Here is a 14810-nt window from a genome sequence, read left to right as displayed (position 1 = left end):
AGGACAACGCTCGTCCTCACACGGCTAGGGTCGCAATGGATTTCCTTCACCATAACAATGTCATGTTACTGCCATGGCCTGCAATTTCTCCAGATCTCTCCCCAATAGAGCATGTGTGGGATGAAATGGAGCGCCGTCTGCGTCGTCTTCCACATCCTCCAGATAACGTCCGTGACTTGGCACAGGATTTGAGGAGGATATGGCAGGCCATTCCAAAGGCCTTCCATGCCCATTTGGTGGACTCCATGCGTCGCCGATGCACTGCTGTGATTCACGCACAGGGTGGTCATACCCGTTATTGACTTTGTGACTTTGTCGTTTGACCCCCTACTCCATTTTGATCTTCTGACGTCATCGTAACAGATGTTGTTCAGGTCCCGTTGACATTTTCTTATGGTCCGATCATTCAGCTGCTACAGCGTCTGCATCATTTTGTTCTTGCTGTGTTTTATTTCAATCCAGAATATATTTTCTCCGTGCACAGTTTCTTTATGTGGCTAGTATATTTGTTGTTCTACAGGTGATTTCTTGAGGTAGCATTTATCTCCGCTGATGACGTATATGAATTTGTACTTTTGAATGTTGTGTTGTCTTGCCGCGAACCCTTTACACTCAGCTAAGATAGGCACAACAGGGTTGAGCTCACAATGTCTGACTGGCGTACGTAACACAACGTGACCGTGTTGAGCCGCCGGCACATATGTCCAGTACTTTACAGGGTTCTAATTCAGCCGAATTTTCTCCATGAGTTGAACTTTCGTTTCATATGGTCTGAAGTCGACAATGTCATATATTTCTGTATGGTCGTTTTCAGACGACTCATGCATGGTTAGGGCGACAGTATCTGATTCCCGGACGTTATATTAACTGGCGTTATCCATGACAATGACACTGACGTTGTTTAAAATAGGCAATAGCTAAAGTTCTAACCAGTCTCTGAACACAACACCTCATAAATTTTTCTCATGAAAATCACCAGTTTTCTTTTTCCCCATTTGCAAAACAATGACACGATTACCTTCACCTGATGGTCTATTGGTGCTTTTTGTCCATCTGCCGATAGCCACATGTAGTCACTGGAAGGATTCATCAAGGTAAATTATCTGGACGCCCTTACTGTGATAGTTATGAAAGATTCGGAGATAATGTCACCTCATAGACAGGATGGATTATTTTCCACTGAAAAGTGCTCGTTCATCGCCACGCGCAGTGTATCGAAATCCCATCTCTTGGAGAGCAATTGTTAGCGCAGTTAACATTAATTGTATCTTTAATTCCTCCCAAATTCTACTACAAGTCAGGGGTTACCTTCTGCTCATAAAGCTTGTACACCATACGCCTTGTATCAAAGCTGTCTAATATCCTTTTACGTCCCAGTTTTGTTTTTGAGACCACCCCTATACCTGTTTTGTTTTATTTACCATACCGTCGACTTGATGGTATGACTTGAAAATCCAATAGCTTGGGCAGTTCGGTAATTCACCCTATCTAAATTAATAAATGGTTTCACTCTATCTCTTTAAAGTGAAAAGAACTTGTATAGATTTCCCAGCACAGTCTCCATATCGTGTACCATGGTTATGGCTATGCAAGTGTAATGTAACATGCATCATGTGAGCAATGTTAACAAAACAAAGGCAGCGTCATTTTGTCATTTCAGATGATGCACATACAAAAAAAATTCAAAATGATTTTTGTGTGTGGATTAGACTGTTTGACGAAAACTACATTATTAACATTATCACGGAGTCACGTGCGCATATTTCTATAGTCCGTTTCAGACTGCCACCATTCGACTTAGAATAAATGTAAACTTCCTGTTTTCGTTCCAATTTGTCTCCTGCAAACTTGTAGATAGGACTCCTTGTGACTGAAATACTTCAAATACAGGCAAAAAGCAGTTTTCTAGCATTTCCGACAGTACCTTAGTTTCATTAGTATAGAGTATAAGGGTGTATAGGACCCAGAAGACTTGCAGTGAGTGAGTGAGTTGGGTTTAACGCCGCTTTTAACAATATTCCAGTTTTATCACAGCGTGTCAGCTTAATGTGGGAGGAAAGCCCGAAGTGATGCAGGTCTCCGACGTTAAGTCAGTTGGCCACCAGCGGAAAAGAGGCTTAGTTTAGATTTTCGTTCCCACATTTTCCTGTATACCTTAAACCTTTTCTATTGCAAAAAGGAGGTATCTGTACACAATTTTCATTGGGTAGTAAGCTTGCAAGTGTGTGCGTGAATTTTCAGGGGGTCAAAATTGCATAAATTGAAGGAAAAATGCATAATTTGACAAAATTGGCTGTAACATTTTTATTAAGTCATTAAACTATCTTAATTATGTCTTTGATTACAGGTAATATGTTCGGTTATCTGAATTTGGCAAACATTTTGTTTCATATAACTGTTATTCTAATTCTCAGTGGAAACATTGGTAAAAATAATGTTTTTTTACTTCATTTTCAAATCTTGTGAGTAGGTAGAATACTAATTCCATTGAATTGTGACAATAAAACCACTATAACTGAGTATTGAAATCTGCTTGAACCATTGTACTATCATATACAGAAAACAAAATGCAAACATATTACATAGGGCCTGATATATTGTATACAATGTTACCCCAACACCCAAAAAAACAATTTTGCGGAAAATTGGGTAGATTGTGTTGATGTAGTGGATGAATGGGATAATTGCAACAATGCTTCAATGCACCAAAATAGTAAACTCATTAAGAAAAACGATGTTTCAAGTTTTTCTGTGAGCATTTATGGTGGCCATCTTGAATTTCAAGTTGGCCGCCATTTTTACCTGTTTTTAAAATCAAGATCTAATATAGTTCTTCAACATGGTCATGTAATATATCATATGAAAGCTTTTTACATTGTCTTTTCAATGATGTACATTATTCATTGACTTCTGTGGTAATCTTATCCCTAACAATAGAACGAACTATATATCGAAAGCTAATTTCTCTAGCAACACCAACCAACGTCCAAAGTCGTATTTTAATAAAATGGACATCGTTACACTCAAAATTGTAGATATATTGCACTTTTGTCTGAGCATTTCACTAGTGTATCATTTGAGTGAAAATGAACATGAGTACTTGTAGTATTATGAAGTATTAAAAGTTACATCACAGAGTCAAGGGCTGTGAAATAATGTCACCTCTAGTCACCGTCAGAGTCCATCTCTTCTGAAAAAGTTGGTAAGTTGTTTCTGTTTAGGCATGACATAGCACAACTGGATCCAAGGAACATCCCATGATGTTCTTGGCATCTGTCTGTTGTGCATTTACAGGTGAGCAATTCTAGACACAGTGCTGGCTTTCGTTTCTGGGTCATTGGGATGGGTTCTATGACATCCTCAGTAGACGTCCACCTATACTCTTCTGGTGGTGGAATGTCAGCCTTTCCTTTGTGTGCAGAACACCACGTGATGCACTGGTGCTGACATCTGATTAGAGGTTGTGTGGTGGGAGTTCCTCTAGGTCTTCAACTCTGTGGAACATGTCAGCTGTAAGTGTATTAATGGTAGTTGCAGTCGATGCTGGATTGTACACTTTGATGACAAATGATTCTGTCTTTTTCATGTTGAAGGCACCAGTTTCTTCTGTTGGTTGCAACAAATATGGTTATGCGATAAAAATTAGTTTGCTACTTTGGTGAAACCCACGAGCACGGGTATGGTGCTGACAAACCTAGAAACATAATCGGGGGGAACCGGGATTCGAACCAACAATCATAGGTTTCTGGCATGCCCAAGGGACGCAACTCTGCACAGCGAATTGCGGCGCCTTAGACGACTGGGCCGCCCGTGCCCCAATTAAGATTGAAGAAGATTGTTGAGAATCTTCAGCTGTATGTTCAAAGCAGATGGAGAAAAAAAAAATTGTGTCTTGAAGCACTGGGGTCACTGTGCAGGAATTTAACATCTTGCTGAATGTATAGAAATCGTTACTGAAGAAGTGGATGACCCTGTATTTGGAATCAATGCGAGGAATTCAAAAGAGAAACCCCCACAAAAGACAAGTTTCAAGTCAGCTTTCTATTTTATTGCCAAAGCGGACAATAGCCATAAATAACAATCAGGAGAAAAGATGCAGTCATGAACAGTCAGAGACAGCTTGTAGATGTTGCAGTGACAGTTATTCTCTGATGTACATTCAGAAAAGGCTGGAATTTACAATGAAAGCACATGTCACCTCGGTGCATAAAGGACAAATGTAGCTGAATTCAAAATGCATATTGTTCTGGTCATCTCCATTTTTCAGATTTTCCATCATCCCATTTCCCGTAAGCACTAGAAAAACACGTGCATGTGCAGTCTGCGCTCTTCACTCCGAATCATTTTGAGACAAAACTGTTTTTCACATTGGAGAGAGTGCCATTGTGTGGCCCCACAATTATACTCCAACAAAGTTCGATATTCGTCTTTGAAATACTGTTTAACACATTAGAAAATATCAGAGATGACATAGAAGAGTCATCAACAATATTGGTCGGCAAAGTTTTCCTGCTGTTTGTCACAGATAAACTATACACTGTTTTAATCAAAAGGGCAACGTTCTATTGAAATGAACAGTTCAGAAATTAGGGGATGTATCCAAATGCCGCAGTTTCCAAAGGCAGTCAGCTGTGAGAGTCCATCAGTGTCTCAACAGAAGGTTCTAGTTCAGAGTCAAGAGTTGGAAAGAGAAAACAAAAGACAACTCGCTGAAGAGAAGCGTCTGACTAGATCCCACAGAAAACAATGTCTGAAAACAAGAAACTGGCAAGTGTGAGATCCAGGGTCCAAGGAGAGAAAATTTATGCAATAGAACCAAGACACAGAATTTGAACACATGAACCTGGAACAACTTCGGGATATAAAAGACTTGTACACAAAGGTCAAAATGCAGATGAAGCTAGAGGTGTCTGACAGCAATGCTTCAGAGACCAGGCACAGGAGTGTCTCTGTAGGTGGACAGTGAGACATTAATGCAATATTTGCTTTGTCAGTTATTGCGCCTTAGATTTTGCCTAACACTGTCCTACAGCTAGGATTAAAGACTAAGTCTTTAGATTGCTAGTTGTGGGAGTGAGTGAGTGAGTGAGTATGGTTTTACGCCGCTTTTAGCAATATTCCAGCAATATCACGGCGGGGGACACCAGAAATGTCTAGTTGTGGGAGAAATAGAAATTGTAAAAGCAATCTATATCCCTTCAGGGAAGCATGGATGCTTGGACCTGTTACGAAAAATAGCTTTTATCAGATAAGTATGAATGACCAACCATGATATATGCTGAACAACAACCTGTGACATTGAGTGAGTAAGTGAGTGAGTGAGTTTAGTTTAACGCCGCTTTTAACAGTATTTCAGTTATATCGCGGCGTGTCAGCTTAATGTGGGAGGAAAGCCCGAAGTGATGCAGGTCTCAAACCCACGAGCACGGGTTGGTGCTGACAAACCTAGAAACATAATCGGGGCGAACCGGGATTTCTAACCCACAATCATAGGTTTCTGACGTGCCCAAGGGACGCAACTCTGCACAGCGAATCGCGGCGCCTTAGATTTCGGTTTGCAACAGATAAAAGACCCCTGTAAGTGTTCAAATGGTTCAATAAAAAAAACCATGAACATGCCAAAATGTCCATTTACAAATCAATAGCGTGTGTCCACCTCTGGTTGCGTTGCAATCAACACATTTTCGTCTCATGGAATGGACCAGGCATCTCACAAAGTCCTGTGGGATATCTGTCCATATCTGCTGGAGCATGTTTCGAAGTTCCTGGAGTGTATGTGGAACACGTGGTTGACGTCCAAGGCGCCGATCCATCATCCCACATGTGCTCGATTGGTGAGAGATCAGGGGAGCGAGCCGGCCAGGGGATGACATTCACGTTGTTTTGTTGAAGAGATTCCTGAACAAGCTGAGCAATATGAGGCCGGGCGTTGTCATGTTAAAAAGTAATCCCTTGGCCATGACGACGCAAAAACGGTAGAACAACAGGGCCGATGATCTCGTTGCAGTAGCGCTGTCCATTGAGATTTCCCTCTACCACTATCAAACGGGTCCTCTGTCTTGCTGTAATCCCACCCCATACCATAACGCTGCCGCCCCCGAACTAATCTTCTTCCATGACACAATGATTGACGTAACGTTCACCTCGACGTCAGTACACTCAAATCCATCCATCGCTGTGGCTGAGGTGAAAACGAGACTCGTTAGTGAATAGAACTTGTCCCCACTGCATGTCCATCCAGTGTAGACGCTGTCTGCAAAACTGTAGACGTGCTTGACGGTAGTTTCCTGTCAAAAATGGGAGGTCTGGCGGGTCTTCTGGCGACAATCCCTGCACATCTGAGGCGACGACGTACAGTTTGTGAAGATATTCGTCGAAGGCCAGGGATGCTTCTTGCAGTCACTGTTGCTGGCTGGAATCGATTTCATAGGTGTGTTGTTCGAATCCAGTTGTCATGTCGATTATTGGTTACATGTGGCCTGCCACTCCAAGAATGGTGTCTGACTGTATTCGTCTGTTGCCAACGTTGTCATAAACACCAAATTGTGTTTCTGTGGACGTTAAATTGTCTTGCAACATCACGTTGACTTGATCCTGCTATAAGCATACCAATGGCTCACAGACGCTCATTTACGGACAGGCGTGGCATTTTGTAATGTTGAAAAATTACGTAATTTTGTTGTTTTTCTGAGTGGTTGTTGTCAGCACGATGCTAAACAATGCATGTGGAATCCTGTTAACGCACGTTTTTATAACCATTCATGGGTAGTGAAATGCATGGGGCCTGCATAAAAGTCCACTTTTGCATGGAATGCATGCTTTTCTGGAGCAGTTGCGTTTTTGTGACTTGATTCCATACATGTATAACAATATTGAAAACCAAACTTTACTTGTTTGAAAAATACACTGAAATATTGGTGTCACAGGAACTTTTGCTGTTGAGTATATTTTTACGTGCTACGGCTCCGCAAGATAGAATTGGGGCAAAAATAGTTGTCTATCCATTCAAGCATCTTAGAAAGCCCGCTGTTGACAGAAACTTTCTCAGCAGACTTGATCCACCAACTAACTCTAAGCATAGGTAGGTAATGCTTATTTTCTAAAAATGGCCTGAGCATGCTCAACACCCCCCCCCCCCCCCCCCCCCCCCCCCCCCCCCCCCCAGCCAACTAACATCAACCCTGATACCCTTAGGCAGTCTCTGTGATTTCTCCAACTCTTTATGGATTGGAGGGAGGACTCTTCTTTACAGGTGAGAAACATTTCAATATTCTTATCTCTTTCCATCCTGCTTTGGAAACAAATATATTCATAGAAAGGGTATCACAGCTTTTCATTAAAGTAAAATATATTATTTAATTGCATTATTATTTAATTTGTTATATCTAAATATTTGCCAGTTCACACATGTCTTCAACCATGTGCTTCAACCATGTGCTACCCCACTTATCCTTATACATTAATCTGTTTCCTTTTTGGCTTAAATTAAATCATAACAATTCTGCATGAACTCTTTATAGAGGGAGGACTCTTTTTTACAGCTTCCCTCCCACCATCTCCTACAAAGAAATAAATATCATCATAATCCAAGAACTGCCTCATGTTTTGACTAGCATCCTAGTGGCTGGACACATCACACCACACCCGGCTACATTAGCATATTTGTGATACTTGCTACCAGATGAATAGAGAACACAATATAAACCTGAAATGCTCCCTGATATGGACACATCAACCCAAACCACCTATGAAAAAGGATAAGACATTGTGACCAGATACTGAAGCAATGGGAAGGGGGAGGGTACTACCCTGCTTTGTTTCCACTTATGGTCAATAGCAATGATCATAGACCAGCAACATAGGGTAGTCAGTAGTGGCATCACAAATGCTGAAGAGCCAAAATTAAGAGTCTTTTTCAAATCTCAATATTGATTATCCCGCTCTGAGGTTAAAAGATTATCATGACCAAAATTTGGTGAAATATCTCAAATTTGGTTGTCCCACAGGCTTTACCAGCAACAACGCACACACACAAGTTCTCATCTCAGACACAAACAGGAAACTTGAGGACAGATGACCTGGGAGATATTAAATTATTTCAGGTGAGTACAGTGAACTATCTGAATCACTTCGAGGGAGCAAACATCCTTGAGAAGTCATTGGACAGCTTTGGCAGATTTTGAAGTGTTGTGGGCTCAAGGTAGCTGTCCTGTCCATCTGCAAAAATGTGAATTTTAGGCATTTTGTTTGATGCAAATCATTTGTCTCCAGAAAAAGATAAGGCCAGACTTATAGAATGCAGAAACACTTCAGAAGCTGGCTTGATAAAAGCAGAGCAGCCATGAAGGAAGTCCACATATGAAGTATTTCATTTGTATCATCATGTCTTAGAATTTTGCCTGGTTCCATTGGTTTCCAAGTGGACAAGGGAGGCTATTGCAGGTGTAAGAAGAGTTAAAACTTGATGTAAAATGATGACTGGTATTTCTTCTCTGGATTAAATGGAGGTTCCGTTGTGGCATTCGAAGAGTGATCTGAGAACTAAGAGAGCCACTTGGAATTGCCTGCGTGCCCAGTGATTGTTTTTAATGTCAGTATGTGTGTTTGCACCTATATCCAGTTTCAATATTCGATTCTACAGTACTTCTTTGGGCCGTGTTATCGCCCTTAAAATGATGCTTCAAGGAGGCTATTCCTATGATTTATGTTTGTTATCATGATCTTGTGCCCGATTTGCTTCTCTCCTCCCAAAGGAAAATGTCGTGGCTTGAAAGTATAAGAAAATGAAGTCTGAATAAATTATCAGTTTTACTGATAAATCAAACAATAGTTATTATTGTGAATAATTCTAAGAATACCACCTCTATCACATCAGTGCCATAAATTCCTGTTTATGCTGAGAACCACACTATAAATTTTTTATAAATTTTCAACAGACGTCCACCACACTGCCAACATATCCATAGTTGTGAGGGAAACCCTATCCCTTGCCAGGGGCGCCACCACGCATGTGCAAGTCAGGAATCTAGTCACTTCTTTCAACCCATTACTCTCATCAACTAGATGCAGATATTTGGGGAGGTGGGAGGGATTAATTCCTGATGTGATAGAGGTGGTATTCTTAGAATTATTCACAATGATAACTATTGTTTGATAATTCTTGTGAATACCTCACCTCTATCACATCAGTGCCAGTATACACCAGAGGGACCGGCGGGTTCTGGTATCTAGCATCCGTTAGATATTTGGCTAGTGGAGTGGTAAAACCAAGGATTATATGCCCAAAGGGGATCTAAATAGTCTAATAGTCTACTTCCAAGACTTAGACGTATAGAATTTTCAAAACGTCATATGATGGGTATATGTATATTCCCTTGTGATACTTAGACATAGTATGACCTCACTTCCTGTGATGACGTCATCTGTGACGTCACTTCCGGTGTCATACCATGCCTCTTGTGGTATATGTCTACTATATTCTCGTATCACTATGACGTGGTTTACCGTTATGCCCTTCTGGATAGTGATATTTAACGTATCTTGACGTTAGTCCGGTGTGATGACTCCTATGACGTCACTTCCGGTGGTAGTACATTGATGTTTCCTATCATGTAGATTACCGTATATCACTTAATCCTTCGATCTCTGATTTCAGTGTTGCCATTTGCCCTGCTTTACTAACTCAATAGCGCAGTCCAGTGACAAAGACAACTTACCCTGAGTTCATGAGGTACTTCTGAAATCTTCACCCCTCCACCCCCACCCCCCCCCCCCCCACCCCCCCCCACCCCCTCTTTTTCCCTTCCAGGAAGAGGAAGGGGAACAAGGTTACTTGGCGACTATCACCTGGGTCAGCCACCAACGGCCCCAGAGTGTATAGTCTTTAGATCGGTCTGTATGTCTCGTAAGTAAACGTTTGAAAAGTGTTGTGGGACTACCACTGGCAGCTGGCTACAACTTGTTCAATGGATACTGTATTCCATGTGGCTAGACTTGTTGTAAGGGCTCTGATCTCGTGAGGCCTGCAGTTTCCCAAACTCGGCGTGGAGATTTATGCCAGTTTATAGCTACCTATGATAACTGATTTGCCATCCCGCTACAGTGCTCTCTGTGATGTCCTTTTCTGACGAGGGCTTGCAAGAGATAAAGAGGCATTTCTCTGCTTTCTGTGGGGTTGAGTTGCTGTAATGAAGTATCTCAAGGCTCTTATGGGACAGATCAATCTATCCGGGAAGTCCACACTTTTACTTAAGGCTGGTATTGTATATTGCCTGTCCGAGTGTGCCGAAGGTTGATGACTGGTTTTTGGCAATAAATTCTGGGAGCGATCTAAACGACTGATTTCATTCTTGGGTATGAGTTACAGTGGAGGTGTCAATAGCGTGTGATTCTGACACGAGCCGCCGTAGCCATGGCTAGTAGAAAAAAATAAAAAACAGTTTCCCTGGGGATAATAGTAATGTCGCACTACTCATGGGTTCATATGGTGTTTTCATCAATGCTGACAATACTATAATTAGATATCATTTGGGAAGTACGTGGTACTTTAATGTCTTTTCCAGGGCAAAGGACTTTATGAGTCGATTCAGTACTGGGTGGGTACCTATATATAGACCAACGTGTTATAATACTGATGTCGTATATTCTTGTCGTTTTTTAGATAGAGCAAGAATTCAGCCACTATAGGTATCGTTATTTGCTTTTTTCATTCTCCACTCGACAAACCTGCCCCATCTGTTATTGCATAGGGCAGACGATGCTGGTCTCTATGAGCTTGCCACTCTTCGTGCAGCTGATTTAGAGTAACCGGTGGCTTGCATCTTATTCGAGATAACTTCTAAGCGTTAAGATGGAGGTTGTCGAAGCGGCAGTTAAAATATGTCCGCTTTGGTTGTCTCAATAGGTCGTGACGTACTGGGAGTTTCAGAGGTACTTCTACCAGAAGTTGTAGAAGTCTCGGAAACCAAGCCCTTTTCGGCCATGCCGGGGCTATGAGGATTATGACACAGTCTGTTTCCTATATTTTCTTCAGTACTCTGTCTACGAGAGCCCATGAGGGAAAAGTGTATGCAAACATTCCCTCCCATTCCATGGAGAGCGCATCGACTTGGAGTGCTAGTGGGTCTGGTACCGGGCTGACGTAGACTGGTAGTTTGTTGTTGAGACATGTGGCGAATAGATCTAGGTTTGGAGTATCCCATAGCTGGGTTATCCACTTGAACACCTCGGGATGTAGTGACCATTCTGTGGGTACTATCGTATTCTTCTGGGATAGGTAATCTGCTAGGATATATAGCTTGCCCGGTATGTGTCTTGCTTTGATCTTGCAACTAACTGAGTCTACCAAGGCATATAAACATGTAACCTCCTTCAGTAAAGGCTGAGACCTTGTGCCTCTGTAGGTTAAATCTTGGATAGATGTGAGCGGGCATAGGCGAGACATCCACCAGCGTCTCGACTTGACGGCCTGATCGAGTGCGCTTGTTATCATGTGCTCTACTCTTGCATATCTGTCCTCTGGGGGTGCTGCTATGCCCTTGTTGAGTAGAATCTTGCGCCTATGTAGGTGTTGCCTGTGTGGGTACTAGCTCTGTTTTAGAGGGTGAACCAGGAAACCTAAGAGCGTTAGTAGTGAGGCACACCGTGTTTAAACTAATTGCTATTGTCCTGATCGGCCAATAGGAAATCGTCTATATATCCGGGAAGCCTTATGAGCTTATATGGGCGCAAACCGATGATGGGATTGGTGATCCTGGTGAATAACCATGGGTCTAAGGATATGCCGAATGGTAGTACCCTGAACTGGTATCTCTGACCGTTGACTGCAAAGCGTAGGTACCTGGAATACTGGGGAGTAGAACCCGTGAGTGGTCTCTGAACTCCTTTAAGATGCTGATAGCCCCTTGCTGAACTTGGGTAATCTTGGGTCGATGTCTGTGAGACCGGCTAGTTCGACTGGATTCGATGTGGTCGTATCTTTGATCTTCTGTAGTTCTAAATCGTTGTCCATTGGGCAAGCGATGTCGGTAGGGTCTGAAGGCATTTCCGGTGGTACCCCCTTCGGGGACTGCTTCTGCTTCTGCTTCCTCCTCTGCGAAGTGGGATGATCATCTTTAGCAGGAACTGTGCTGATATCCAGTCTTGTGCTGATTGAAGATCTTCCTGTATCTTCAGTATGTGTTCCAGTGAGCTGTGGATGAATCCGGTCTGCTGTAGTGTCATCTCCGTGGGGTGTTTAAGTGTTGGCCTACGTTCTGATTGTTCGGGGTATGACGTGGAGAATTGCAGCTGCAATCCAGTTAATGTATGAACTGAAATTAATCATCTGTTTGTTCACATAATCTAAGTCCCTGATTATGGCCATGTCAACGTGCATTTTAGAGTTTCTTTCTTAACCAGATAGTAGAAAAGTTCATCTATGCTCGGCTGTTGTGCGCAGGGGCAACATGTCGTGTAATCACTCTTATTAATGGCAGGCATACCCAGTCTAACATTAAGTGCCGAATGTAGCATTTAATGAATATTCGATTCTTGATGACGTCATCAATATATGACGAACAGGGAAGGGTAAGGAATTCTAGAATCAACTGACCGGTACCTCCTACCCGTCACGTTCTAACAAGGTCATCTGGTATTTTGTCCTTGTATCTGTTTTAAAGGGCGGGCATTAGATTTATAGAGTTCTGCAATGATATCTTAATGGCATAATTATTTGGTCTATAATTAACCTCCGTAGTAGAATCCCCACTGTATAAAAACCAGTATTAGCAATAGATCCACACACCCTACTCGGGCTGCGCTGAGACTGGGTCATGTGGCTGAGGGTAGCGTAATCCCGGTCGTCTGATCTACGGCTGGCCGTGCGGGAATCACATGTTCTATAACTGTGTGATAGTGACGTAACATCTCCCTCGCTTTCTCCGCCCGTGTAACTGGACTGTGTGGCAGTATGAGATGGCGCATGCTTAGGAATTCTATCCTGATTAGCACGACCTTTGTCAGTTCGTCTATCTTATGGCTAGAGGGCGAATGGTGTGTATTTCTGAGCATACTGCGATGCAATGTCCGTGATTCACGATCTGCCCTATGGTGTGCGTGGTAGGGAGGTAATCGATATCTTTTATGTTCTCCTGTGTCCTCATAATAATCAGATACAGCGTAGGCTTGCATTGTCTGCTGTATGAGGAAGTACTGCCATATTCAGCCTTAGATCTCACTCAATCTCGTGCTTATCAATCCCCGTTTGGTCATGCCGGGTTTGTGCAATCAATTCTTTTAGATATGATTCCTGATCGAGCCATTGATTGCGTGCGCTTTTATCAATTATTACAACACTGAGTTGGTTAATTTCTCCGAATCACTTTAGTTAAAATCCTGTGAGGTACATCTGCTCCTCAACTTTATTGGGAGATCCTTAGGTCTCTTGAATCTCGTGAGAAATATGAGATTTTCTGAGACATTGATTGCATGCGCTTTTATCAATCTGATCGACCCCTGTATGGCCAAGCCGGGGTTGTGCGTCTCGAGACATAGATTGCATGCGTGTGTCAATCATAACAGACATTGAATTTGTTATTCTTTCCGTGAACTCATTTAAGTTAAAGGGGGAACGCGGCAGTGGGTGAAAATCGTTAGTTTCTGTCCAAACTCAATGATCGACCGTACCAGACGTTGCCGGATGCAAGTTAGAGGCTTTCTGTTTGACCGGTAAAATGCATCTGCTCCTCAACATAATTGGGAGAGTGGGATGAGCGATGGGGTCTCTTCTCCTCATAAGGTGAGACGGCGCCCTCTCGCGACACACGCGCTTTTACGCTTTATACATCATTACAGACATTGAATTCCAAACTCAACTAAGTTAAAAGTGGGGACGCGGCAGAGGGTGAAAATCGTTAGTTTCTGGCCAAACTCGATGATCGACCGTACCATACGTTACGGGATGCAAGTTAGAGGCACTTTCTTTTTGACCAGTAAAATGCATCTGCTCCTCAACTTTTGGGAGAGTGGGATGAGCGACGGGGTCTCTTCTCCTCATAAGGTGAGACGGCGCCCTCGCTCGACACTCGCTTGTAACCAACGTGATTAATATGGCCACCAAGGGCTTAATCACTTGTTTTTACTTGATGCTCTAGTAATCTTTGTAATCAGGATTGTTGATACATGCCTTGTAGAGCTTGTCAATTTTCTCCTTTGACACAGGCTCGCAATAGCTGCACCTTGACTTTTGTGTGCAGTTGCTTGCATGATAGACATCTAGGGTGAGGGTCACCAGGTATCTGGTATTGCCCACAGCCTGGACAGACGGGTGTCTGTCCTTGAGATGAAGATCTCATCCCACAAAACGTTTCTAACTAATTACTTACTGGAACTTCCGATCTTCTTATACCCCTGTTCTCTGCTTGTAGAACTGCTCACTGCTTGTAGCCTATGAAGCTTGAGAAGATCTAATGTGCTTTGTAAGTGTGGAACTCAATCACGTGTACGGATGTGCAACAAAATATTTTCCTTGTTGTCATCTGGACACACAGGAAAGAAGTGACTAGATTCCCGCCTTGCACATGCGTGGTGGCGCCCCTGGCAAGGGATAGGGTTTCCCTCACAACCATGGATATGTTGGCAGTGTGGTGGACGTCTGTTGAAAATTTATAAAAAAAATTATAGTGTGGTTCTCAGCATAAACAGGAATTTATGGCACTGATGTGATAGAGGTGAGGTATTCACAAGAATTATGTGTTGTGGGAACGTCAGACTTAGTAACAAAAAACATCATCATGGATGAGCTGATCAGTCAGTGGTAACAATTTGTAATG

This window comes from Haliotis rufescens, unplaced genomic scaffold (assembly GCF_023055435.1).
Source record: "Haliotis rufescens isolate VD_foot unplaced genomic scaffold, xgHalRufe1.0.p SCAF_9, whole genome shotgun sequence".
Taxonomy (NCBI): domain Eukaryota; kingdom Metazoa; phylum Mollusca; class Gastropoda; order Lepetellida; family Haliotidae; genus Haliotis; species Haliotis rufescens.
This window is presented reverse-complemented; position numbering follows the sequence as displayed.